The sequence below is a fragment of the Marmota monax genome, unplaced genomic scaffold (genome assembly GCF_021218885.2).
Source record: "Marmota monax isolate L192 unplaced genomic scaffold, Marmota_monax_Labrador192_F-V1.1 WCK01_AAM20220418_F8-fsc00232, whole genome shotgun sequence".
NCBI lineage: Eukaryota > Metazoa > Chordata > Mammalia > Rodentia > Sciuridae > Marmota > Marmota monax.
Window position 1 is genome coordinate 2473697 of NW_026695232.1, and position 26608 is coordinate 2500304.

Genomic DNA, 26608 nt, shown 5'->3' on the forward strand with positions numbered 1-26608 from the left:
CCCTCCCCCTCCTCCCCCCTCCTCCTCCCCCTTCCCCCTCCCCCCTCCTTCGCCCACCCCTCCTCCCCACTCCTTCCCCATACACTCCCGCCCTCCTCCTCCCCACTCCTTCCCCATCCCCTCCCGCCCTCCTCCCCCTCCCCCTCCTTCACCCTCCCCTCCTCCCCACTCCTTCCCCATACACTCCCGCCCTCCTCCCCTCCTCCTTCCCCTCCCCTCCTCCCCTTTCCCTCCCCCTCCTCCTTCCCCTCCTCCTCTCCCTCCCCTCCTCCCCCTCCTCCCTCCCTCCCCTCCTCCCTCCTCCTCCTTTTTCTTTTCTTGGACAATCTTGCTAAGTTGCTAAATTTGACCTCCAAATTGCAATCCTTCTGCCTCAGGCTCACTCCTAAGTCTCTGGAACTACAGTTGTGCATCACTGCACAGAGCTGGGTTTGAAACTTTTGAGGGCACACAACATGACTTCCTCCACAGTGACACAAGAAGGCTCAAATCATGTCCCAGTTTCAGTCAAAGCAACACTGTCATGGCTCACATAATTAACACATGCCCTTGCACACACTTAGAGATGGAGAAATGATTAGCCCAATGAAATTTTGTTTTGAAAATTAAAAATATGTATCCTCTATTGACCAAAGCCATCAGCCCCAATCCTAGGATTACTGGGCTCTGTCCCGTTCTTCTCTGAGTTGATCATGGGCACATCCCCATTGTCTGAAACCCACAGACTCAATTGCAAAGCTGGAATCAGGATGCCATATTAAATACAAAGCTTCCTAGAAACATAAACAGAGGGTTGCAACCATGCCATACATATCACACAGTGCCTGACATGTATGAAATTTACTATATTTCTTACTTAATGAAGAGTCCATATACTTCCCAATATATTTAGCCTTTTATCAACAATGAGCATATTATAGGCAGGAATTCAATTTTAAACTTTCACCACATACCTTCTTTAAACTCAAGGAAAGAACTGAGATTTTTTAATCATTTGAGTTTTAGGTAAGTTAAATTTAAATTTAAATAGTCACAGGTGGTCAGTGAGTAGCACAGATGTGGAGTGTATGTATTCTGCTAAACTTACCAGTTAGCAGAATCTGGAATGACCTTTTACAGAAGCCAGGTTCTTCTCTTGTTGACTTATTAGCAATTATACAGAGTCAGATTCAAAGGCGCTTCCTCATTTAGGTAAGTTTTCCTAAAATGGAGAAACTTCAATTCAGAGCAATAAATTCAATCATTGATTAATGCTTTGCTGAATTAAAAAAATGTTTTATTAGTAGTTTCACCTTTTAAAATGTTGCTTGGGTCACATTTTAAAGTATTATATTATGTGTACATTATATTGTGTATAATAGCAGGGTTCATTTTGACATATTCATGCATGCATGAAATATAATTTACTCCACTTAAGTCCCTAGAACTTCCTCTTTCCATCCCCTTCTCCACTTATTCCTCTTTCTCAACTGGTCTTCTTTCTATTATTCATTAAAAAAAAAAAGATACATACTTAATCTACTACTTAGAAAAGGCAGTAAAGAACCGCGCCCCACCGCGCCCCACCGCGCCCCACCGCGCCCCACCGCGCACCAGAGCCCATGGGGTCTGGCGGCCACAGCTGAGGCGGGCACCCATCCGGTCCTTGAACTGGTGAGGTGGCCTTGGTGTCACCTGCCCGCTCCACTTCCCCGCGACGCCAAGGCCGGGTGCGGGCACCGGGCAGCTCTGGGTCTCAGCGCAGAAGGCGGAGAAGGAGTCCGTGGCGGAGCCCTCGAGCCTGGCCGGAACCGAGGAAGAGGAGGGGCTGGCGCCGAGGCTGCGGCGGATCACCTGGGCCCGGCCGCGGAGAGGCGCGGGGGGCACGCCTGAGGCTGCCAGAGGCAGCTGGAGACTAGGGCGCGGCCGCCCTCGGCCAGGCCCCGCGGCCAGGAATCCCTGCTCCGGCCCAAGGACGGGATCCGGTTCCTCTGTCTCTCGCGGTCTTGGGGGGTGGGGGGCAGCTGCTCGCCTACCGCCCTGCGCCCGCACCATCCCTCGGGTTCAGGCTCCCTCCCAAAGCGAGTCCAAGCTGCAGTCAGACACTGAAGAGGACAACACAGCAAAGTGACTGACACCGTGACTTCAGCGGTGAATGCATTCTTGCATGATCCAGAATTTGCTGATGTTATATTGAGAGCGGAACAAGCAATCGAAGAGGGAGTTTTTCCAGAAAGAATCTCTAAGGATCAAGTGGAAGTTACTTTGTAAAGGATCCCAAGAGGAAAATTATTGGTGTGTTTAAACCGAAATTAGAAGAGCCTTGTGGTCAACTGAATCCAAAACGGACCAAATAGGTCCACAAAGTCTGTTGCCCTTACTGCTTTGCCAGAGCCTGCCTGCTTCCTGACCAGGACTCCTTTCTGAGGCTGGGGTCTACCTAGCGGATGAAAACCTTCTGGACCTTGTGCCAAAAGCAAAGGTGGTTTGGTTTGTCAGTGAGACATTCACTACAGTGCAATTGACCGTGCAAAAGCAAGAGGCAAAAAGTGCTAAAAGTAGGTAGAAAGTTTCATTGAATAGGATTCCCTTCTAAGGGTTCCTTTCAGTTATTTGTTGAAGGTTTCAAGGAGGCTGAATATTGGCTTAGGAAATTTGAAGCTGATCCTTAGCCTGAGAATATTAGAAAACAATTTCAGTCATAACCTGAAAGATTAGTTGTTTTGGATTTCATCACCTGAAATACAGACATGGGAAATGATAATTGGTTAGCCAGCTATGAAAAGGAGAAATGTAAAAAGGAAATTGACCGCAAGGACTCAAACTGGATCACTGAAAAAGAATTGCTTATTAAAATTGAAAGAAAAGTGACCACAACACTGGGAGCAACCAAGAGATCTTTACTGCAGCAGTGCAACAAAGAGAAAAGAAAGAAGGAAAGAAGTGGGAGGGGGGCAGCTGGGAAAGGCTTTTATAGCCCTTCTGTTGTGCTGCCTAAATCTAACAGGGTCTCTGGGTTTGTAAGCTGCATGGTTGGCACACAAGGGGGTTAAGTGCTGGCCTTGAGCAGGGGCCTGGGCGTTTGGGCTTGAAGCAAACAGGTGATAAAGAACCAGACAGAAGGTTTGAGTGGCCAGGTCATCCTGCAGCTAACTTTGTTTGGCATGCCCTGTAGACAGCTTACTCAGCCTGTCCTGCACCTAACAAAAATAGCTGCAATTGATAATGGCCTAGCATTTCCCTTTAAACGTCCTGATGAATGGAGAACATATCCATGTCACTGGGCATGACTTCCTCAAGAAAAAGTTTCTTTTTCTGAAGAAATAAGAAACTTGGTTTTGACATGGATTTCTGACATAAGCTTTGTGCAAGATCTATGTGATGATCTTTATGAACTTTTTTAGTATGACAGAGTTTTAACAAAGCTACTTTTGAAAGTCAGATGTCTGTGATGAGGGGTCAGATCTTAAAAACTTATTCAGGCGTTGAGATATGGGAAGAGTCCTGTTCAGCTGGTACAGATGCCTTGTGTGATCCTGGAAGGCAGTAAAAGGGGAAGTCAGGGTGGAATTATACAGCCTGGCAGCTCCTTTACCCAGACCATCCATTGCAGGAAGCCACTTTTTCCCCTCCTGGTAGCAGGAGGGCATATTGCATCATTAAAACATTGCAGTGATGTAAATCTGCTGTTAGGAGTTCCAGATGCCAAAATTTCGAATAATTTAAGTCTTTAAAAAGGTTACATTTTGAATGTAATCAAAAGTTTAGTTTTTGTCCAAATATTAAATGTCTATATCAGGAAAGAAGTGATAAGTATTGTACATTGTATTTTTTGTGGAAAATTTGTATTTTGTGTTTGTTAGTTTAAGAGGTAAATTGGTGGTTTACACAGCTACAATGACAATGATTACTGTATAACTTCAAGTAGAAAAATTAGATATTTGTTGACTTTTAATACAATAACATTTTCTATATTTTTTTAAGCATTGAGGAAAATGTTCTTGTTAACTCTTCTTAAATCGCATTACAAAAAGCCTTTGAGGGTTGGTAAGTCTGAAACCATCCTTGTGAACTTTAACAGAGAGGTCAGTAGAAAAATAGGTAAGAATAAAGCAATACTGCCTTAATTTTAGAAGCTGCTATTTTGGAACTTGAATAAGTGCTGCTGAAGTGGTCATTTGGGGGGACCTAAAAATTAAATATTTTGTTGAAGTGACAGATGGCCATTTTCTGTTTTATATCTTAGAATTTTTGTATGTATGTGTGGGAGATGTACCAGGAATTGAACCCAGGGTCACTTAACCACTAAGTCATATTCCCAACCCTTTTTTATTTTGAGGCAGGGTCTTGCTAAGTTCTTTATGACCTCACTAAGCTGGCTTTGAACTTAAGATCCTCCTGCCTCAGCCTCCCCAGTCACTGGGATCACAGGTGTGTGCTCCCACACCTGGCACCTTAGAATATTTTTGAAGAATTATTTTGTTTTAGTAAGGAAAAACATCTAAAGACATTCCCCCTTTAAAAAACAAATATACACTTAAATGAGACTTGAGGGGAATAATATAAATATAAGGTAGATCTCTAGTATTTTAAAATTTTACAATAACCTTAAAAATTCCCTTTTGTTTCTTACATGGGATCAAGTGATTAATCCATACTTTAGGGTACTGGTATTGTTCATTTTAGTACTTCAATTACTATTAAAAGTATGAAAAGAAAACCATACCCCAAAGTGTATATTGGATTGCATTTTGGAATATATATATAAAATAGATAGATAGATATAGATATAGATAGATATAGTCAGTGGACCTTTATTTTATTTATTTGTGGTGCTGAGAATTGAACCCAGTGCCTCACACATGCTAGGCAAGTGCTGTACGCAACCTGCATTTTGGAGTTCTTAATAATAAGTTCTTAAAAATAATAGTGGTGCTTGAAATTATAGATGTTGTTATAATTAGAGTTGATTTTAGATTATTATTAGCCTAAATTAGAGGGAAACATGAGAGTAAACCACAAGTCATTTATATTTGATTTTGAAGTTTACTTTTATATTTTATTTTGAATATCAGTATGTCTCACATTCTTGGAATTTGTAACATTATTAAGTCACTGAGTGATTTAAATTGAAATGAGTGTGGTATAAAGATGTGATTCCAGAGGAGAAAAGTTTAATTTCTTTTTCAGTCCCAAAGCTAGTAACATCAAGACTTGGACTAAAACAAGCAATTGGTAGTCTTGGTCTTTTGTTTTTTAGGTTCACTGTTTCATGATTAAAAAAAAAAAAGAGTCATTTTGTGTAAAAATGTAAAATGTATTCAGGTAGTTATTCTAGGCTGTAGGACAAATCAGCAGTCTCTCTTCCTTGAATCATTGTCTTGATGTTCACAGGTGTGATGAATGAGCACACTGCTGCCTTTGAGGAGCTAATTGGAAACCTGTGTCCTCCTGTCTTCTACAACTTTCCATTTGCTCAGTTTTGAGAAAAAAGGAAAAATGACTAAAAAAAATTCAAAACTCAAAGTACTATCTTTTGGTAAATACTAGTAATCAAAATGTGCCTTTTGTAGATGTATCTAAAATAAAGGATATACATTATTGTGATGTGGGTCTGATTTTCATAAAACAATTTTTTCAGTATTTTGAGAATTGCTATATTAATTTTTATAATGGAGAACTTAGTGAATTGCCACTGTTTTATATCTTAAAATGATGTGAATATATTTTTAAATGTCTGACCATGCTACAAAAGTAAAGTTGACATATTTAAGATAAAATTACAAGGTAGGGTACATTGGCTATGTTTTGTAAACTTTCATGAACTTAATTCTTATTTAAATATTGTGTTTTTTCAACAAGCATATTGAAAAACCTGGTAGACTAAAGGTGATAAAATTCATTGTCTTGAGGCTGTAAAAAAAAGTTACAAGAACCTTTTTATGTTTCTTCATTGCATTTTCTTCTTTCCAAGAAAGAGTTGTCATTCTTGTAATGAAGAAATGACATTTATTGAGAGGAATCAGCAATATCAACGTGCGTAGCTAATATGCAGATGTACAGTATTTAGATGGAGCCTTTGGGAAGTAACCAGGTTTAGTGGAGTTCAGGAGTGGGGTTCCCACAAAGGGATTAATGTCCTTATGAGAAGAAACAGCAGACAGCTCATTCTCTCTGTGTCACACGAAGACACAGAGAGAAAGTGGCTATTTGTTAGCCAGGAAGGAAGCCCTTACCAGAACACAACCATGCTGTACATCTCAAACTGTGAGAAAATCAATCTTCATTTGCTTAAGCCACCCAGACTTGGTACTCCCTATGGCAATCCATGCTGACTATGGCATAGGCCATTCTCCAGTTTATACAAACCACTTCTGATCTGATCATCATAGCCGAGGCCTAAAAGCAGTGCCTCCCAACTTGGAAATCATAACTCATCAGGGAGGAAAATAAGAGTGGAAGGCAAAGGAAATTGCAGTAGCTGTGGCCTGAAGCTCTTCAGGTCAACATTAAAGACAATGATTGATAGGGCTTGGGGGGTTGCTCAGTGGAAAAGCCCTTGCCTAGATGTGGGAGACCCTGGGTTCAACCCTTAGCACTGAAAATAGAAAAAAACAGAGGTCTAGTCATGCAACCTAGGGCCTGTCATCATAAATTCTCTCTCATGAGAGGGATTTACAGAGCCAAGTAGTTTCTACAGCCACTGTCCACATCCATGCTGTGTATTGTAGGCTCTGTGTTTGTTTCTTTGATGTAAGATCATGTGCAAAAATACCTACTCAAAGTCATGAGTCTAGAGTCAACTCTGGGAAACAAGACCTCCCCCTTATTCTTTACCCTTCAACATTTTTCTGAAATTGTATTTTTTTTTTAAAATTATGTATTCTAATTTTTTATACAATGCATCAGAATGCATTTCAGTTCATAGTGTACAAATGGAGCACAATTTTTCATGTCTCTGGTTGAACACAAAGTAGAGTTACACCATTTGTGTCTTCATACATGTACCTAGGGTAATAATGTCCACCTCATTCCACCATCTTTCCTAATGAAAACACATTTTAAAATGAAATACAACAGTGCACAAATTAGCTGTCAAATTTATTTCTGTCACCCCTTAATCTATTTGCCTGTTGCCCTACATTTAGGAGTGGCTTTTAAAAATGGAGGACCTAGGGGCTATGTAAGGAATGTCAGAGGCCTCCAGAAGAAAAATAAAGGCAAGGAGTTGTCTCCCAAGGCCTCCAGAACAAAGCTAAGCAGATTTGCCATCTTTTATGTCCCCAAGGGGATTATGATTTGTTACAAGCACAATAGGAAACAAATATGAGGATTTGTTTCTAATAGAAAAACTAATATCTAATTGGATTTTAAAAAACTTTTTGGTACTAAGGATTGAACTCAGGGCACTTAAGCACTGAGCCATGTCTCCAGCCCTTTTTATTTATTTTTTTAAATTTTGAAACAGGGTCTCACTAAGTTGCTGAGGATGGCCTTGAACTTGTCGTTCTTCTGCCTCAGCCTCCCAATTTGCTAAGATTACAGGCATGTGCCACCGTGCCTGCTTCTAATTGGATTTTTGACTGTCAGTGTTCTGAAATAAATGTAGATATCAGTGACTCATTTCTATACTTGCTTCCTTCCCAGAACAATTTTTCAAGTTCATAATTTATGAAGTCACAATGTAATAATTTTTTATTCTCCATGAAGAGTATACCAGAACATCATTTTAAATACTATACCAAATAAAGTAATAGTATAGAGATTTTATTCATAAACTTAATTTTATTTTGAATAGTTATATAATAGAAGGTATTATGTAGTTTTCTGTTTCGTAGCAATAAAGCAAGATCTATGTAATAAAAGTACAAGATATAAAAGGTAAATAAATATGCTTATGTCAGTATGGGTAACGTTTTGCTGTAGTGACAAAATAAACTTTTTTCTTAGTCATTGCATGGCAAAAATAGCCTTCTGGAAGACAGGGGGTTGATTGTCCTAGGCCCTCAGGGACTCAGGCTAACAGAAGCTCCACCTTAGTGTGTGTGTTCCAGGACCACAGAGACTAAGGAAAGATAAATATGGAGAACTACGTGCTTATTAGAATAAACACTCATCACTTCTCTCATGTAATTGGCCACATCCAGGGCAGTGCCACACTGAGCAGAGCAGGGATGGAGAATCTTCCTGAGGGAAAGGCACACTCCAATTCTACCACATGAGTCAGGGTATCCACCGTCTAAGCTGCAGCCTTCTGAACAATGTTGTTCAGAGTGTGAGCTTGGGACAAAATAGTTAATAAGAACACAGAGTTGACACGATCCAGTTGATTCACAGACACATGAGATTCACTTTACTTTTCCTCTTTAAGGCAAATTTTCACTTATGATGAATAATAAAGTTTTATTTCAAGTAGAGATGTGTTAGGCATAGTGTTGCTTTCCAAATAAGTCACCTTCCTTTGGGTTCAGGCAATGGTTCTAAATTTCTTGACAAACAAACCTAGATGTGAAAAGAAAAGGGAGCACACAGGATCATCTTAGGCAGGAGCCTAAGACCTCATTCCATCAACGGGTGGAGAATCAATGGCCGAGGACTTGCAGGTGGCCATGGGGGAGAGTGGCGTAAGTGTGAAAATCACCAGATTCTGAGAGCTTCATTCTTCATGGTTGAAGCTATATGACTCAATAGCAGAAAAGGTGTTTGCATACATAGAAGTGAGACTGAATGTTGGGGTGGGGGAAGTCATACGTAGTTTTGATGTTAAATACATCCATTCTGACTCGCAGAGTATGATTCAATGATCAGTTGAATCAAGATCCTGCAACGGTGATCTGGCCATTAGAGATGTGGCAAGCTACTGTGTGGAACTCTTCAGCATTGTCTCCCGTAAAAGGTGTATTTTCTTTTTTCTTTTAACATTTATTTTTTAGAAGTAGCCAACTACAATACCTTTATCTTAATGTGGTGCTGAGGATCAAACCCAGGGCCTCGCACGTGCTAGATGAGTGCTCTACCTCTGAGCCATAATCCCTGCTCCAAAGGTGTATTTTCTTGATCTGAAAACTCCAGACAATCTAGGGAATTATTGCATGAAACAAAAACAAAATTTTCAGGAGTGCAGACTTCTCATTTGTATCGTAAACACCACCATAATCTTTTCAGCTATTTTCACAATACAAAGATTATATTTTAGGTTGAATTGCATTTAATAAAGTCTAAAGAAACCACAGTTCCACCCCCACAAACCTATTTGAAATTCATTAGTTTTTCCTTAGCAATTAGCAGTGTTGTTTCTTTAGGTTCTCTTCATTCAATGAGGTTTACACTCCTGTTCCCCAGGATAAGCTATACCAAGCTTCATCACTTTCACATTTTTATCACTTGAAGATTTTGATTACTGTTTGGGAAACATTCCCACTCTGCCACAGTCTACATTTCAGAGCCTTGATAACCACATACTTGGAGCCAAAATTGCTGAGGTTTTTACATTCCAAGATATGTGCTTTTGTGTTGCTTAGGAATATCATGAGGAGATGGAGGTGTGGAAAGACGTCACATGCAGGAGGTCCATCCCATTAAAAGTCAATCAGGGAAGAGTAATAGAGAACTGTAATGAGAGGGAGAAGAATCTAAGAAATTCACATTATCTGTGTGACTCCCTTGTCCTAAGATGGGCTGGAGCCATGTCTTCAGGATTTCTATCTCAGGCAAAGGCCAAGCCACCACTCAATGTGGATTCTCTCTAGAGGACTCATGTTCTTACGTGAAACATATTTTGTATGTTCTTTTCTCCAACCTTAATATTGACATAACATAATTTCAGAATTAACTTGGTGCCCAGTATACCAACTAGATAAGAGCAGAGTATTTGTTCTCAGTTCCTTTTGTCTTTGGTCTTGTGATATCCAGGCAAGATCATTTTTTTTAAAGTGGCTTAGGTTAATTTGTTTTCTTCCCCACCTGTCAGTGTGGTTATGTGGTTCATCAGGGATAGAACTAGGTTCATTTGTGATTGTTTATATGCCTTTTTGGTCATTCCTCTACCTCATGGATCTTTATTTAGAATTAACACAGATCATTTAGGAGTTAGCACAGATCATCTGTGCACTTAATGTTCCACAGCTATGGATTTTAACACAGGTACAGGGCCACACACATGACTACCAAGTCGTGGTACATAATGGTTCCATCACCCCAGACATCCACTGTGCTTTGCTCCTCTGAGCAGCTCCTCCCCAGGCTCCAGTCTGCTCTTCATGCCTACAGTATTTCCATATTTAAAATGTAACAAGTAGAATCATGGAATAGATCACATTCAGTATCTGGATTTTGCTTTTATAGTTAAATGGATTTATGAATTATCCATGTTGCATAAATCGATAGTTTATTCTTTCCACTAATGAGTATTTCATTATATGGGTGTAGCACGATTTTTAAATTCATTTTCCTTAAGGATATCTGGATTGTTTCCACTCTGGTAAATTATGACAAAAACTGATATAGAATGCTGAGAACCAGTAAGTTTTATTAATACACAGAATAAAATTTATGGGAAGTTTATTTACCCCCACTTTCACCATGGGGTCCTTTTGGCTACCAGAAATCTCTGCTTAAAGGAAGACAAAGAGAAATGTGACTTGACCTTCCATGTTTCCCTTCCCCAAGAGTAAAAGCCAATGTTCCCGGGAAGCTGGAGAGAGAGAAATGAGGGGTTTTCATTAAAATTACTCTCACACTGAAGGCCGAATTAAAACATGGAAGTGGGATTCTTCTTCATAAAGAGAATCTGGCTAAGGTGGGTGCAGAAAGGGTACAGAAACACAGGGAATAACTCTTGAAGGTGCCTGGGAGAGCTGGGCTGCTGGAATGTCTTGTTCAAACTTTTATTTATTTTATTTTATTTCTCCCTTTTGGAGAAACTCTTGTTGAAAATTTATTTTGCCTCCTCAAATTACCACATACTGTCCCAGAAGTTAATTCAGGCTAGATTTTCTTGAATTCAGTGTGAGTACAGGGCAATGTTAAAGGTAAGAAATGCTATAGGTAAATAGCAATAATGGAAGACAAGGTAGAACCATTACAGATAGGACCTCAAATTAAAAGTCCATCTAAGGGCTGGGGATATGGCTCAGTTGGTAGAGTGCTTACTTTGCATGCACAAGGCCCTGGGTTCAATGCCCAGCACCACACAGGAAAAAAAGTACATCTAAGTTCTTGACTCAGTTATGCTGATATAGTTTAATCGAGGACTGCAAAGCCTTCAGAAATTTATAATAAATTAGATCCTGGAAATTAAAAATAAATTAGAAAACTTAGCACATTTATTCAAAATGTACCCACAGGTTATGCTGCATTGAAGAGTAAGAATGGAAATGTTTTCCATTAAAAATCTTAAGAGGGCTGGGGTTGTGGCTCAGCGGTAGAGTGCTCGCCTAGCATGTGCAAGGCCCTGGGTTCGATCCTCAGCATCACATAAAAATAAATAAAATAAAGGTATTGTGTCCAACTACAACTAAAAAATAAATATTTAAAGATATATATTTTTAAAAAATCTTAAGAATGGAATTTTGATTTTTCCAATTAAAAAAAAATCATTCCTACTTAACTTGGACACTTAACCTTAAGAAAATGTAGAAATGTTTTATGTCATCGCCCCTTGAGTGTGGCATCAGCTCACACAGAGCTGTGTGACACAAACTTTATATTCCATCACTTCTTTCTGGTCTGCACTTTGCTGCAGCTGATGGAGCACCCTCTGGTTCCCTGTGTTCCAGCACCTGAGCCATTTTTGAGTGGTGTCTCACCTTCGCATCCTGTCTTATGCATCTATTCCCCTCTCAGTTGCTATTACACATGACGGTTGATGTGTGGTCCTCAATCATAGTTATGTCATGGTATCATTCATTAAAAAAAACCTGACTCCCTTTCCTAGAAAATGAACCCTCAAAGCTTTAGCTCAAACTGAAGGACTTCCTTCTCTAATATCAATCATTGCAGCTGTAGTTTGGATGTGGTTTGTTTTCCAAAGGTTCATATGTTGGGGGCTGGTCTTCACTGGGGGGGTGCTGAGGTGCTGGGAGGTAGGATCTAGTGAAAGCAATTAGGACCGTGCCCTTGAAAAGATTAAGGCCATTTTCATGGGACTCTTGGTTAAGTCTCAAGATAGAGTAGCTATTTAAAACAATTTGAAGGAAAAAAAAAAAGGAAGAAAAACGTAAGACTGTTCCCTCTGACTCCCTGTCTTGCCATGAGATTTCTCTTCCTCACGTGCATCCTATCATGGTGCCATCTATTCAAAGACCCTCACCAGAGACTGAACTAGGAACTGTCTGATTATGGACTTTCAGCCTCCAACACTGTGAGATAAACAAACCTGATTTTTACTTAAGTGCCCAGCTTCGGGTGTTTTGTTTATGCTAATGGAGACCGGCCAGTACAATTCTTCAACCTTGTTTTCATCTACTCCCCTACAACCGTCTTGGACCCCACACTACATGTCAACCCAGCAATCTAACATCCATTAGAAGCTGCCAAAAGTCACTGTGAGCACCACTCTTTCCTGCCCCTCTTTCTATGCTTGGCTAATCCCCTTGACTGAAATGGCTTTTCCTCATCCACTCATTTCAAAATCTTCAATGTACTTCAAAACAAAATTCAGCACAAAGTATTTTATTATAAGTTTTGGGCCAGGAAGTTGTACAATATGAACTGAAACAGTGCTTTTCACACCTGTGCCCTCCTGAGAGCCATACCTCAGAGATGTACATGCCCAGGGAAGGGTCCAGGAGTCTATGAAATGCTCTTCAGTGTGACTGTAGGCACTGAAGACAGCCCTACCCAGTTCAGACAGGTGTCTGGGAAACAAGGGGTTCAACATTTGAATTAGTGCAGAAAGTGAGGGCCCGAGGCTGCTTAGTGGAGGAGAGGCAGAGGGAGGAAGAGTGGACTTCAAAAGTGTCCTTCCTCCATGACATTCTGCCTCACCTTGAGCCCAGAATAACGGAGTTAGTTGATTATCTATGGACTGAAACCTCTCTGAACATATGAAAAGAAATAAACTTTTCTTCCTCTGTGCTGTTCTTATTGGGTATTTTGGTCACAGCAATAAAAAGGTGACTAAAACAATAGGTCATTGGGGGGTGTGCCCTTGAAGGGAATATTGGGACCCTGGTTTCATCTTCTGTCTCCTCTGCTCCTAGGCATGAGGTAAGCAGTTTTTCTCCACTGCCCACTCCTGTCGCGATGTGCTGCTTGGCTACAGCCTGAAAAACTTGTTAATAAGGCCAATCAAGTACTGACGAGAATATCCAAAACTTTGATCTGAAATAAACCTTTTCTCTTTATAAGTTGATCATCTCGGGTACATGTCATAGTAATGAGAAGCTAACACCGGGGCTGTGTGGAGAACTGGTTCTACCCATCTTTTTTTCTTCGCCTATTTCCTTTGTTGGTGATTTTCAAACTTATGGGGAGTCTGGGGGGCGTGGCTGATAGAACCTCTTCAACGGGATTCAGCTAGAGAGATTCCACTGCCTTTCCTTTTATATTCCTGAGCTTTGATGAGTTCCAGGCTAAAAACAGAACTAGGCACATCGCAGCTCCGAGTGGTCCCGGGCTCCCGATTCCCCCGGTCTCACCATGCGTCTCGCTACCAGGCGTCGAGGGTCAGTGTCCGTGCAGAGGAAGGTCGCGCACTCTCGCATTCTTCTCAGGCAACGACCTTCGTGAACGAGATGAGGGTCTAAACAGGGAGGCAAGCGGAGAAAAACGGCCCTCGGGTGTTTCCCAGCTCCAGGGCCCGGTGCCTCGGTGGTGGCTGCACACAGAGGGCTGGTCTCCGACTCTACGCGGAAGGTGTCACATGGAAAGTCGATGAACTCCGGGGTCGGCGCGCAGGACGCTCTGGGGGGAGGCGGACGGGGACAGCGCGGGCCACCAGGGGAGCAGCTCCGCCGGGGCCCTCAGCCTCCACCCCCTCAGCCTCTGCCCCCTCAGCCTCCGCCCCCTCAGCCTCCCGGCGGGGCCAGCCACCGCTTCTGTCCGCGGAAGCCCGGGAGTCCCTGCCCCTCGGGGTCCCCAGGCAGGCGGCCCTGAGCCTCCCTGCCCTCCTCGCCCCATTTTCCTGCTTTTTCCAATTTTCTTGGGGAGGAACCGGCGGGTCTGGATGAATTGCCCTGGGGATCCTCCAGGAGGCTCTTTGAGAGGGTCCCCACGGGCCCCGGTGGGGTCACGGTTGTCTTTGCAGGGTCGGGGGACTTCCCTAGCTTGCTGGGACCTTGAGCTGAACTGGGCGGCGGGACACGTCCCAAGCCCAAGGGCCAGCTCACCCTGAGCCACCCACTCCCCGGCCAGCCTGGCATCTGAAGAAGCCCCCCTGGGCACTGGGGATTTTCGGACAGAGTTCTCCCACGATCGCACAAGAACACGCGAGACTGAGGAGCTTCCTAATAACTTTGTCCAGCAAATAGGAGCCTGGAGATTCTGCCTCGGTTTTCTCTCCAGCGTTGGGAATGACTGCAATGATGTACAGTTTAGTGGTTTTTGAGAATCTGATCAATAAAATGTGGCTTGAGATCCCATCACAGGATAAGATGGAAACCCCAAAGGGCCTGCCCAAACTCCTTTTGGTTTACCATGAAACCTTACCTTACTTTACCCAGAACAAACTCTGCAAAGTTATTCTTGATATGGGACATCAAGATTGACCCATGTTCTACCTTTTTACTAACATTTTACAGTTGATCCAGTCCCTTGCGACAACCCCTCTCCACCTGATCATGTTGAAGACAACTCCGGAAGAGCTAACTTGGCCCAGTGAGGGCCTCAGAGTCCATAGGAAGCAGGAGTTCCAGAAGCTGCTTCTGCACCAGGTGCAGAAGATGCATGTGGGCTCCTGACAGGTACCTTGGAGACTGTCTGAGACAAACACAGTGTTACTGCTGCCACTTCACCACCATCCCCAACCTCAGGAGAAAGGTTGACTTACTGAGTGGACTGTTGCAAAGTCCTAGTTCAGCCAATTCCCAGCCTCTATGCCGGAGAGTGAGTATATCTGTTTCCTGCACTGGGAATGCCTGGCTCACCTCTTCAGTTGGATTCTTCTGACAGCATCACCCGGTCTCTCCTCACCCTCATCTTGCACTTTGCATGCTTTGGCTGTGACATCCAGGCCAGAAAGATGGCATCAGTGGATGGCAGCAACCAAAACTGTGTCTTGGGTCAGGAGTGCTGGCCAGCTTGGGGTCCTGGCTGTCCTGCATCAATAAACTCATGTCCAAGAACCTATGGAATTTGAGGAGTATTTACTGCATGTGTTCTAGTGAACTTTCTACGTCCTGCAGAAAATCACCAAGGATAACAATGCCCCCACAGAGGAGAGCAGGCTAGCAGAGCTTGATGAGAGAATGTGGGGTTCCTGGTGAGGAACAGAAAGGTCTGAGGTGGTACAGAAACCTAGACCGCTGCTCCTCTGTAGGCAAGAACAGGAGGAGAGGTCCATGGAGGTAGAGGAGTTACAATCGCCCTTTCTCACTTGGTGTTGCTCCTCAGTTTTTACTCTTTGACTTTTTCCAAATGAACATCTTGCAGTGTAAAAGTAGAGGACTGTTGTTACTGTGAGTTTTACACAAATGACAAATTCCATCTTTTGATGCACAAAAGTGTCCATCAAAAGATAGGAGAGATTACACATCCACTTTTTTACATACTGCCATACTAGTGTCTGTTGTATTCTGCTGCCCTTCCTATCCTCTACTATCCCCCCTCCCCTCCCCTCCCCTCCCATCTTCTCTCTCTACCCCATCTACTGTCATTCATTTCTCTCTTTTGTTTTTTTCCCCTTTCCCCTCACTTTCTCTTATATGTAATTTTTTATAACAATGAGGGTCTCCTTCCTTTACCATGCAATTTCCCTTCTCTCTCTTTCTCTCCCCGACTCTCGTCCCTGTTTAATGGTGATCTTCTTCTCATGCTCTTCCTCCCTATTCTGTTCTTAGTTGCTCTCCTTATATCAAAGATGACATTTGGCATTTGTTTTTTAGGAATTGCCTAGCTTCACTTAGCATAATCTGCTCTAATGCCATCCATATCCCTGCAAATTCCATGATTTTGCAGAGCAATACTCCATTGCGATGTGAATCTGCAATATGTATATGGGGTAAAAATGGGAGTTCATAATCTGCTTGAATCAAATGTATGAAATATGATATGTCAAGAGCTTTGTAATGTTTTGAACAACTAATAATAAAAAATAAAAAATAAAAAAAGACAAAACTGCAAAATAAATTTAAAAAAAAAGATAGGAGAGACATTAATATGGGTTATGATTCCCTGGAATGGAGCCTAAAATTGCCCCAGCCCATTTTTCTTAAAGTACTTTAAAAGATGACCTCATCTTTTAGAGGCAGTGATCATTATTTATTTCTTTGCAAATAATGTCATTTATGTATCTTACAACTTGCATTAAGGTGATGCTACTGCTGTATAAATACAAGGGAATTGGAAACATATTACAAAAAAAATCGTGTTGACTCTTCAGAAACATCCAAACTGATAAATTGCATTGAATTAGAAAATATTTATAACTTGCCTGATAGTAAAATTTGTTAAGATCTTAATCGGTTTTCCTTGGACTGTCTGTTGTTATTAACCCAGGAGCAACATATCATTAATTACATCCCCAGCCCTTTTTCTTTTTTTTTAAATTTTGAGACAGGTCTCACTAAGTTGTTAAGATCTTACTACTTTGCTAAGGATGGCCTCAAACTTGCAATCCTCCTGCCTCAGCTTCCCAAGTTCTGGGATTACAGGTTTGAGCCACGGCACCCTGATGGGATGTATGAGCTTTCAAAGAGCTTTCTCTTTTTTCCTCTACAACTATCAAACATATTTGTAAGCCAATTTCCTAGAAATTTAACAAACACTGCAATGCTGTGTGTAGATTTTATTCTGTAAACGTGATAAATATCAGGAACCACAATCCTGATTCAAGTGTATATTCTCAGACATATTAACAGTATTTAGTACTTACCACACCGTATTTTACTTATTCCTTTCTTTGTCATTTTCTTCTGCTGGACAGACAGCACATTCTTTGATTTTTGTTTGTTTACATTTTTGTCCCCAGCATACAACAAAGGGTAACAAACTATTTGAAAATTGGCTGGGATGTGAGGGAATGTGCAAGATTATATAAACATGAAAGTGATGGAGGTCTGTTTGGGCAAGAGTTATCACAGAGAGACTCGTTGGCACCCTTAGAATGGCATGTTTACAATGTTGGCTCTTGCCTAGCATCCAAGAACTTGGATTTGAGGAAAAATACCCACAACTCTGATGATAATGATAGTGGCTTGCTCTTCCTAAAGTATTTACAGAGTAGGGTTTTGCTGAATACCTGCTTTCCTTCTGAGAGTCTGCAATTGGAATACGTGCTAGACCGAGGATGCCTACATGACACGTGCCCCATAAAAATCTTGGACTGCTAGGCTCAGGTCAGATTCCCTGGTTGGCAATATTTCACGGTGCTGGGGGAGTAAAGCTTGCCTTGTGTGACTCCACTGGGAGAAGAATCTCAGAAGCCTGTGCCCATTTCTTGCGGACTTTACCAGTATGTGTCTTCCTTGCTGATTTTGCTTTGTATCTCTTGCTGTAATAAATTATAGCTATGAGTAAAACTACGTACTATGTTCTCTGAGTCCTCCTGGTAAGTCTTCCCCCTATACAAGGTCCAGACTTTAAAGGTTAGGACATGAGATCCTTGTCTCTCTCCTTTCATCCTCTCTCTTCTACCTTATATTACCTTTATCACTGAGTTTAAATCACTGTAACTCAGTTCGGTAATCATTTATTCTGACAACAGGATCTTAAATAATACTGCACTATTATTTAAACACCTAAAGAAGCCCACGATTTAGTTACTTGTTAATAAATGAGAAAGTCTAAACAAAACAAACAATTTTTTTAAAAAAATTAAGTAATAAAAATAATTGAAATAGAGCTGGAAAAATAAATTAATACAAATTAACTAAGGTTATACATATGAAACACACACACACACACACACATATATATATGTATATATGATTATTTACAAAAGGGAAAACATGAGTAAACTAGATGTTAATGGTAACTGCTTTATTACTAGCATGCAGTACAGAAATTTGGTGACTACCATGTCTGTATTTCCTATGAAAATAGAAGCAGGAAATAACCCAGAAAGATGCTATGATGTGGAAATGCACTGGCCTTCACCTCTGGATGGAGTGAGGGACCCCTTGATTATGCCAATTCATAAATGGTCATGCACAGCCTAAGGACATATCTAACAACCACAGACCATACATGTGAAGGTGACTCCACATGATCATAATGAAGCTAAAAAGCTCCTATGGCCTAGTGACATCACAGAGCAACACGAGTCACGTTTGTGGTAATGCTGGCATAAGCAAACCCACTGTGCCAACAGTCACATGAAGGTGTAGCCTATACAGTTTTGTACAGCACCTACTACTTTTCTAACAAGAATAGTTCTATAAAAAGCAGAATGTTAAGGAAGAGTTTCTTGAATGGATTCTGGGTTTCTGGAATTGCTTCTCTAATCTGATTAGATTTAAAGGCACTAATGACTCTGATATGTGGATGCTAACACACAGGGTTGCAGGGGGTGGGGTGGGGGGGTGGGGGGGCACGGATAGAAGTTCAGTGGATTAGACCAAGAGGTAGAAAGGGAAGGGAGGGGAGATAGGAATAGGAAAGACAGTGGAATGATTCTGACATAAGTTTCTTATGTTCATATATGAATACACCACGGTGAATTTCTACATCAGGTATAAATCACAAGACTGGGATCCTAATTAGAGTAAGATGTGCTCCATGTTTGTACAAATATGTCAAATTACACTCTACTGTCATGTATAACTAAAAATAACAACAATAAATAAACAAATTTTTAAAAGATAATGCAAGAAGTGATAGTCTCTGTCAGGATGGGGCAATAGAGGTCATAAGCTTATGATTCCTACTAGAAATGGATGAAAAAGAAGAGATAATGCCAAATCAGTCTGAGCATTATTTCAGGAAATTTTCTCCAACCTGAGACTTATGTCTCCAATCTACAGATTGAGTAAGGTCCTTAGTTTATTTTCCTGAATAGACAATGCAGGTACTGCTATCTGGGCTGTGGAGTGAGCATTCCCAAGTAAAGCATTTATTGTCCCAACATTCATCACAGAAAAGATGGAATCACGCATTCTGTACTTTATCAGCACAGCCTCAACATATTTTAGATTAAACACAACAAGGAAGAGGAAACACATGGACCAAGAGTCACAGGACTTGGCTTCTGAGCTCAGTTCTGTCACTGATAGAGAGGAGTACTCTCCCTGAGCACTGTCGTCTTTATAAAGCATGTCAGAAGAAGGATGTCAATTCTAATTTCTGTCCAGTGTAAATACTTAGAGATTTTTTTGTTTTTCTTACAAAAAGAAAAACATTTTTAGATCAATGTTCATAGCTAAATATAGGAAATAATCATTTTAGATCAATGTTTATAATTAAGCAAATAAAATATTCTGACCATGGAAATAATAACTAAATTTCTATAAATCCAGGTATATATTTATTTTTTTCCAGCCTTAATGGTACAATATTTTTATTTATTTTTCATTAAAAAATGCAGAGATTTTACTAGAACAAAGACTATAACACTTAATGGTTTTCACAACTTGAGCCCTTCAGAGAAAACTTTAGGATAAAGCAACTACAATTTCAAAGTAACCAAACCAACTCTAAATGAATATTAACTAGAACTTTCACAAATGCACAGGTGAGTTATTTCCTCTAAAACAGGAGAAACAGAAAACACAAGAAACTTAGCAGTATAAACCACCACAACAAAGAGCAAAGCAAACAGCAGACAGTAGCATAGGAATGAAAACTTTGTAAAATGAGAATGAATCACCCATTTAAAATGTAAAAGCGTGGCAAAGGGAAAATAACTTCAATTCTAAGTATCAACATTGTCCTTGTATTAAAAGATATGTTTTTCCTTTTGTAACTAGATGTTGGTTTTCCTTGTCCAGAGGAAAATCACCTGGTTATCTGGGTGTTTATTTCTTCTGTTAATTACTACTTCGACTGTGATAAAAAGTTTATGTGTCCACATCCTCAAAACAAATTAAGGAAACGTGTTAAGTTCCACCTTACTATTGATTCTAAGTATATTTTATGGGTAAGTATGTTAGGATTAAATGACTATTGTCAAATGTAACGTGAGTCATAAGTCAACTGAGCAAAAATATTCAGTCTATAACATCTCTACCTATGTTTGCTTCAATTATCTGATACAATGGAAATAGAAAAAGCAGATTAGGAAACAAGAAAAAAAGGCATGCTGATGTTGAGACTCAGATTTTTAACTCCCGATTCTTATTGACCAAATGGACACTATCTATATATGGAAGCTAGTTACCAGGGAACCGGGAGCTGTACTGAAAGAAACCATCTAGTCTTTATGAAAAGCTCATTGCTGCATGTACTCATTCAGACCAAATGGTCCTTTGATACTGATTTTTGGGAAGGATGTGAGAATTACTCAGATTCAGATTTAGGGTTTAAAGATGATAAATAGGAAGATACTTAGAAATTACTGGGTCTCATCAGAGAAGGCTTAAGTAACCGGGTTTATCATAGAATTATCCCTTTAAAGCATCACAGCACGGCCAGGGCAGAACACTGCTGGTCTCTGAACCAGAAGAATAAATGAGGCAACATTAAACCAGGTGGATTCCTTGATTTTTCAGTAACACAGCTTAAAAAAAAAACTCTCTAAAACCACATATTTAAACTCATCCTGTTAGCTCTAACATTTCAAAATAATTCCTAAGCTAAAACAATGTTTAGAACAAAACTTTATTACCTCCAAAGTAGGATTTTGTATTTTGAATGGTTTACCAAAAATATATTTCTTACAATTTTGAGGTAAATGTGTTATACAACCCCAAATCTTAAAACTATCTTAGTACATTAAAATTTACAGGTCACCTTTTGGTCTTTTTTTTTTAATTAAAAAAAAATTTTTTAGTTGTAGAAATTTTTTTAGTTATTTTATTTATTTATTTGTATGTAGTGCTGAGGATCAAACCCAGGGCCTCACACATGCTAGGCAAGTGCTCTACCACTGAGCACAACCCCAGCCCTCCTTTTAGTCTTTATGTGCAGTTTTCACATTGTTTTACTCAATATTTTAAAAATGTAGTTAACATATTGTAAAGACTGTAATATTGCTGCAACCTCTTTGTAATCTTATTTGATATAATCATTTTCAGAGTTATTTTTGCATATTTTCAGTGACAAAGTGGAGAGACCCACTCCCTTTACCCCCTACCCTCAATTAAATGTGTCAAATTATACTCTACTGTTATGTATAACTAAAAAGAAAAACAGTGAACAAGAAATGTGATTAAGTTCTAGGAGGGAAACCCTAATCATTAAAGTGCAGGGATGCAGAAGTCAGCTTCTTGCACCCATTTTCTATGCTACAGAATAAGCTCTATGAAACTACAGCCAAGTATTTTTTTTAAATCTTTCAATTTGCTCCAGTGGATTTCTGGATTTGCTCCTTTAGAATCAGGATACTCAGCCTTTGCTCAGGAGGCAGCATGACAATCTGACCTGCGGTCAGCTGAAGAAGCGGCATGATCAAAGCTGCTTTGTATTGGTCCTCTGGAGTTCCCTGGCTCTGCTCAGGACTAAAACTTCTTGGCTGGCCTCCACCTTCCTTGCTTGCCCCCTGCATACCTGCTCCCTGCATTCCTCCCGCTTGTAGGCCTGCCCCCATGCATGCCACCTCCAGGATTTCCTACTCCTGAAATTCTTGGGACCTGTCTAGGTCCCTCAGGACCACTTATCCCTCTATTAATGGGACCAGGACCCTGGTTTCCACCAGTCCTGGGGCCTCCTGAATTAGGCCCAGGGCGTCTCATCTCCAATCCTCTTGCTTCCAGCCGTCTGGCTTCCATGGCCAGCTTTCCACTGCTCTTGTCTCCATTACTCTTGTATCTAAGACCTCCGTTTCCATGGCTCAAGCCTCATCCCTTGAGAACCTCTACCTCCTCTCCATCCATAGGTAGCCCCCTTCCATCTATCGTGGGTCCTGCAGGCTCTCCACTTAGTAATCTGGGATCTGATAATGGCCCCTGCTCTCAAATCATGAGAGGAAGGACCACAGGTGTCATGACCAGAGGCATGGTGCATGTGGGGACCCTGAAGGGGTGGACTCAGATAGCCCCTGGGTTCTACTTCTCCAGAAACTAAATGCAGAGTCCCTCCATGTGGGTCATTTGGAGCACCTCCTGACAGTCCTTGAGGAGGTCGGCCTCCACCAGTCATGGGTCCCTGAGGCACAGGAGCTCTAGGATCTGACATCTGTACTTGTCCCTGTTCTAAGGGCACTGGGCCAACTCCTGGTATTCCAATTTGTGCCTGCATTGCTCCTCCAGGAGTTAAGGAACCAGGACCAGGTCCAGGAACTCCTGTTGGTATTGGCCCTGGAGCTGGAATTCTACCTGGATAGGAGTCTGCATCAGAGGAGGAATGTCCTTATTGGGTCTTCCAGCCAGGTATTGAGGCTAAGGAGCTGGAGGATACTGTAGGTTGAGTAGAACATTAGGTCCTGGATACAGCCCAGGGTCAGGACCAGGGCCGGGGCTGGACTCAGACTGAGATTTGCCTGGAATCAGTGGTGTGACATGTACCTTGCGATGCAGAATTTTCAGAGCAATTGCAGGATCCATGATTTGCATCACTACTTTTGCTGGCAGTGCATAAGCCAGTTGTGGATTTTGAAGTAAACTGTTTGGAGCTTCTTGGTGACTATTCTGGACACAGAGCTTCATCTGCCTCATTAGCTCAAACATCTGCTGCGGAGGAAAACTGGAAACTGCTTTGGTAATTGACTCGGGACATCTTCTGGATCCATGGGGTCTCCATAGGGTGAGTCAATGATGGGTGCGGCAGAGCTTGGTCTCTAAAACTCTTCCTTTTTCTTTTAACTGGTAGCATGGTCCACCCGAGGCCTCTGCCACTGAACTCGTGCCCATTGAACTTTTGCAGGATGAATATTTATATTATACTGAATGTAAAAAACAAACAAACAAACAAAAAACAAAACCCAACAACCCAGAATGGTTGTATGGGTACACTTTTGGGCCAATTCAAAGTTGCAAAATGGTAAGTCAAACCATCAGAAATCATAAATCTCTGTATTCTTCTCCAATGAGTTAAGAGAGCAATAGGAAAAAAACTCAGGCATGTAAATGGGAGATATAGACAAGGAGAATCAGGGAGCAAATTTTGCTTTAGCTATGAAAAGAGAATGACTCCTCATGGGGTTTATTTATCCTGTGACAGGAGTCTGAACAAATTTGCCTTACAAGAGTAGATTTATCACATTTAAAACATAAACTATGCCATGACACAGAAGAAAATTAAATCAAACAAATCTGAGAAGGATGAATTTTGCATAAATTACACAAATATTTTAATATTGTAAAAATTAAGATATTCCTTTATGTATGAGTTTTTTTTTTAAAAAAGTGCTCCATTGATGAAAAAATGTATGAATTTATATGGAAATAGTTTGTTAATTTTAGTCCAAGATAGAGCACTTCTGACCCTCATTGTGAGGCTTCCTACTGTTTTCTGAGCTATCATTTCAGAACAACCCAGTCCCAATGTATGAGATCAAGCACCAGGGTGCCATGAAATCAGAAAGAGACTCAGATTGATCCAGGATCGCAGAGTGCATTTTATTGGGAGTTTCTGACAAAAATGTGGTCCTGGATGGCAGCAAGATCAGTTGCATTCCCACAATTTGGGTGAGAAGGAGAGGTGTATATAGGGTTTGGGACAAAAGTGAATGTCTTAGCTGAAATGGAGGTTTGTCAGAGTCAGGCACATTCCTGGAGCAAGGGTCTGGTTGTAAAGCTCTATTTATATCACTCTGATGGTTTTGTCTACTTGTACTACGCTGGGAACCTATGCAGGAATAACTAACTGGGGCTATCCTGGAGGAATCATGGTGGTTAGGACTCAAGATGACTGCAGTCATGTCAAGCTAAGGGCATAAGTTCCACCTTTCATGACCGGCTCTTACAATCTCATGTGCCTCCGTTTTGTGGTGTCACCCGAGCTTTTGTGAGGTTTTGGCATGGTGTAATAGCATGCTACAAGGCCATCCGACCAGCTTATAAGCAGAGTTGATACAGCAGTAGAAGCACAAGCACAAAATGAAACAAGAATTATTGAAATGATAGTAACAACCCGTTTTTTTGTCCCCTAGGAACTCCAGGAACCAAATAAATGACTTATCATCTCTCTAAGAGGGAACAGAAACAGACAAGGCCTTAATTTAGGTTTTCATGTGTGATGTGAGGTGCGTGATATCATGGGAGCAAACACCCTTTGTCTTGATAACAGCACAGGTTCCAGAGAAAAAAGCAAGAACAGCAAAAGCCTACAAGTAGGGATGAAAAAGTAAACGTTGTATAAGGACCTGCAAAGGTAAATCTGCCATCCAGCAAGATGGCACTGGTGGGCTGGGCACAGTGGCGCACACCTGCGATCCTAGCCCCTCGGGAGACTGAGGCAGGAGGACAATGGGTTGGAAGCCAGCCTCAGCAACGGGCAAGGTGCTGAGCAACTCAGTGAGACCCTGTCTCTAAATAAATACACAATAGGGCTGGGGATGTGGCTCACTGGTTGAGTGCCCCTGAGTTTAATTCCCGGTTCCAAAAATAAATTAATAACTAAAAAAGATGGCTCTGGTGGTATCGTCTCTGTAACACATCATGGCAGCGGCAACTGGGGCTAATGTTGGCCAACACACAGGGTCTGCGAGTGATTACTAAATCTGAAATTGAATGGCATACCAGACTAGGAGATCAACTGTAGTGTCCCAAGGTATTTAAAAAAAATTTTTTTTAGTCTACTCAGGAAATAAACTGTGACCACAGGTCCAGAATCCAACAGAACCAACAGGGATCAAGTTAGGAAGGCTGGTGGCTTTTTACATTCTTGCAAGAAATTGCTAACCCATCCCCAGGTAAACAAGTCCCTTGAGCCCCAGTTGAATTGTCCCCTACCCTGGATTTAATGAATACAGTGTGTAAAACAGCAGCTTTGCCTGGGTATCCACTCTGGCAGCATAGCATCGGGATGCACAGCTTAGACATGCAGAGCTTGGGACAGGGACCAGGGCTCCAGGTGCTCATAAGGGGACGACATGCCAGCCTTATGAGTGCTTACATTTATTTACATACCTCCAAAGACTCCAGTTCAGATGGCCAAGATGGTTTGCCTAGTATGGTCCCATATCAATTACTTTAATAAGCCCTTTAACAAGAGGATCACATGAAAAATGAAAGTGCCATGTTACATCATGTGCTTAGTGTCACAGTTGAGTGAGGGGCCAAAACTCTAAACCTTCATTTTTGTTTCTGGCAAAAGAAAATTCAGAGTCAGTCATGAAAAGCCAAACAAGAGAATTTGATTATAAATGAAAGAGTTAAACAGGGCACCAGTAGGTCACCCCTGAGCAGAGAATGACCCAGGGAACTTAATGATACTCCCAAATTTATGTCTGCCATGAGAACAGGGGTCCACTTTCTGCACTCTTCACCAATCAGATATCAACTTCTCCTTCACTTTAGGTTGGGAAATTTTTGACCCTAGTTGGTGCTTTCCAGAACTGTCATGGGCAATCATCCCATTTGGGAGAGGGGGGGCTTCGTCTATAAGTCAATCCCATGTTAATGTGGGTGCTGGGGGGTCAAGAACCTGGCAACATTTATCTTAGAGCACCTGCTCTACTAATGAAATTTCCCTTCTGAAATACATGAAGAAATCTATGACCATTAACCCCAGCCTTACAATGATCCCAGTAGACCCTGTCAGGATCAATGTTAGTTCCATTGATTGTTCCTTCCTGGTATCTTTCTTAACTGGCTCCCTTTATTTCCACCTGTTTATTCTCAGGTTGTTTTTGTATAAATTACTTGATTATTCATTAAAGGCAACTCAAAGAAACCCTGTGACCCTGCTACATTACTGGTTTGTGTTCCAGTGATCATTACTAACTTCTATCTAACACTTAGGGATGCTCATGAAAAGGATGGTCTACAAAATGGGTATCCGAGTCACTGTCAGGCCAGTGTGGATATCCATACATTACATCAACTTCTCAAGACCTTTGCTAGTGGTGGTTTGATTAACTCTCTTACCAGAGAAATCTTGGAAAAAAATTCAGCAGCTCCTAAGGCATATTTATGTCATTGACTATTTGTCAAAGTGTCAATATGATCAATATACCAATCCCACACTGGTTGCAAAGCTCACTGTCTCTGTTCCTGTCTGTACTTGGGTGAAAAGATGGTCTGGAGGTAGGAGTATACCTGCCAGTAGGTCGTAGCCACCTCTCCAGCTGTGTTCCATCCTACTTTAGCACTTTGATATACACTTTCTGTGTTCCACAGGACCAGGCCCAAGGCCTGTACTGGGGCCAGGATGCACACTTTAGTCCAAGCACCTGTCTCCATATTTCCAGGGGTAATATCTTAATATGAGTAGG

General features: G+C 41.3%; 2 pseudogenes; one reads left to right on the forward strand and one right to left on the reverse strand.

The window, feature by feature from the left end:
- Nucleotides 1-2109: 2109 nt before the first annotated feature.
- LOC124088779 (phosphatidylinositol 4-kinase type 2-beta-like) lies at nucleotides 2110-3713 on the forward strand (annotated as a pseudogene).
- Nucleotides 3714-21568: 17855 nt separating this feature from the next.
- Nucleotides 21569-26576, reverse strand: LOC124088780 (cleavage stimulation factor subunit 2 tau variant-like; annotated as a pseudogene).
- Between the last annotated feature and the right edge of the window lie 32 nt (nucleotides 26577-26608).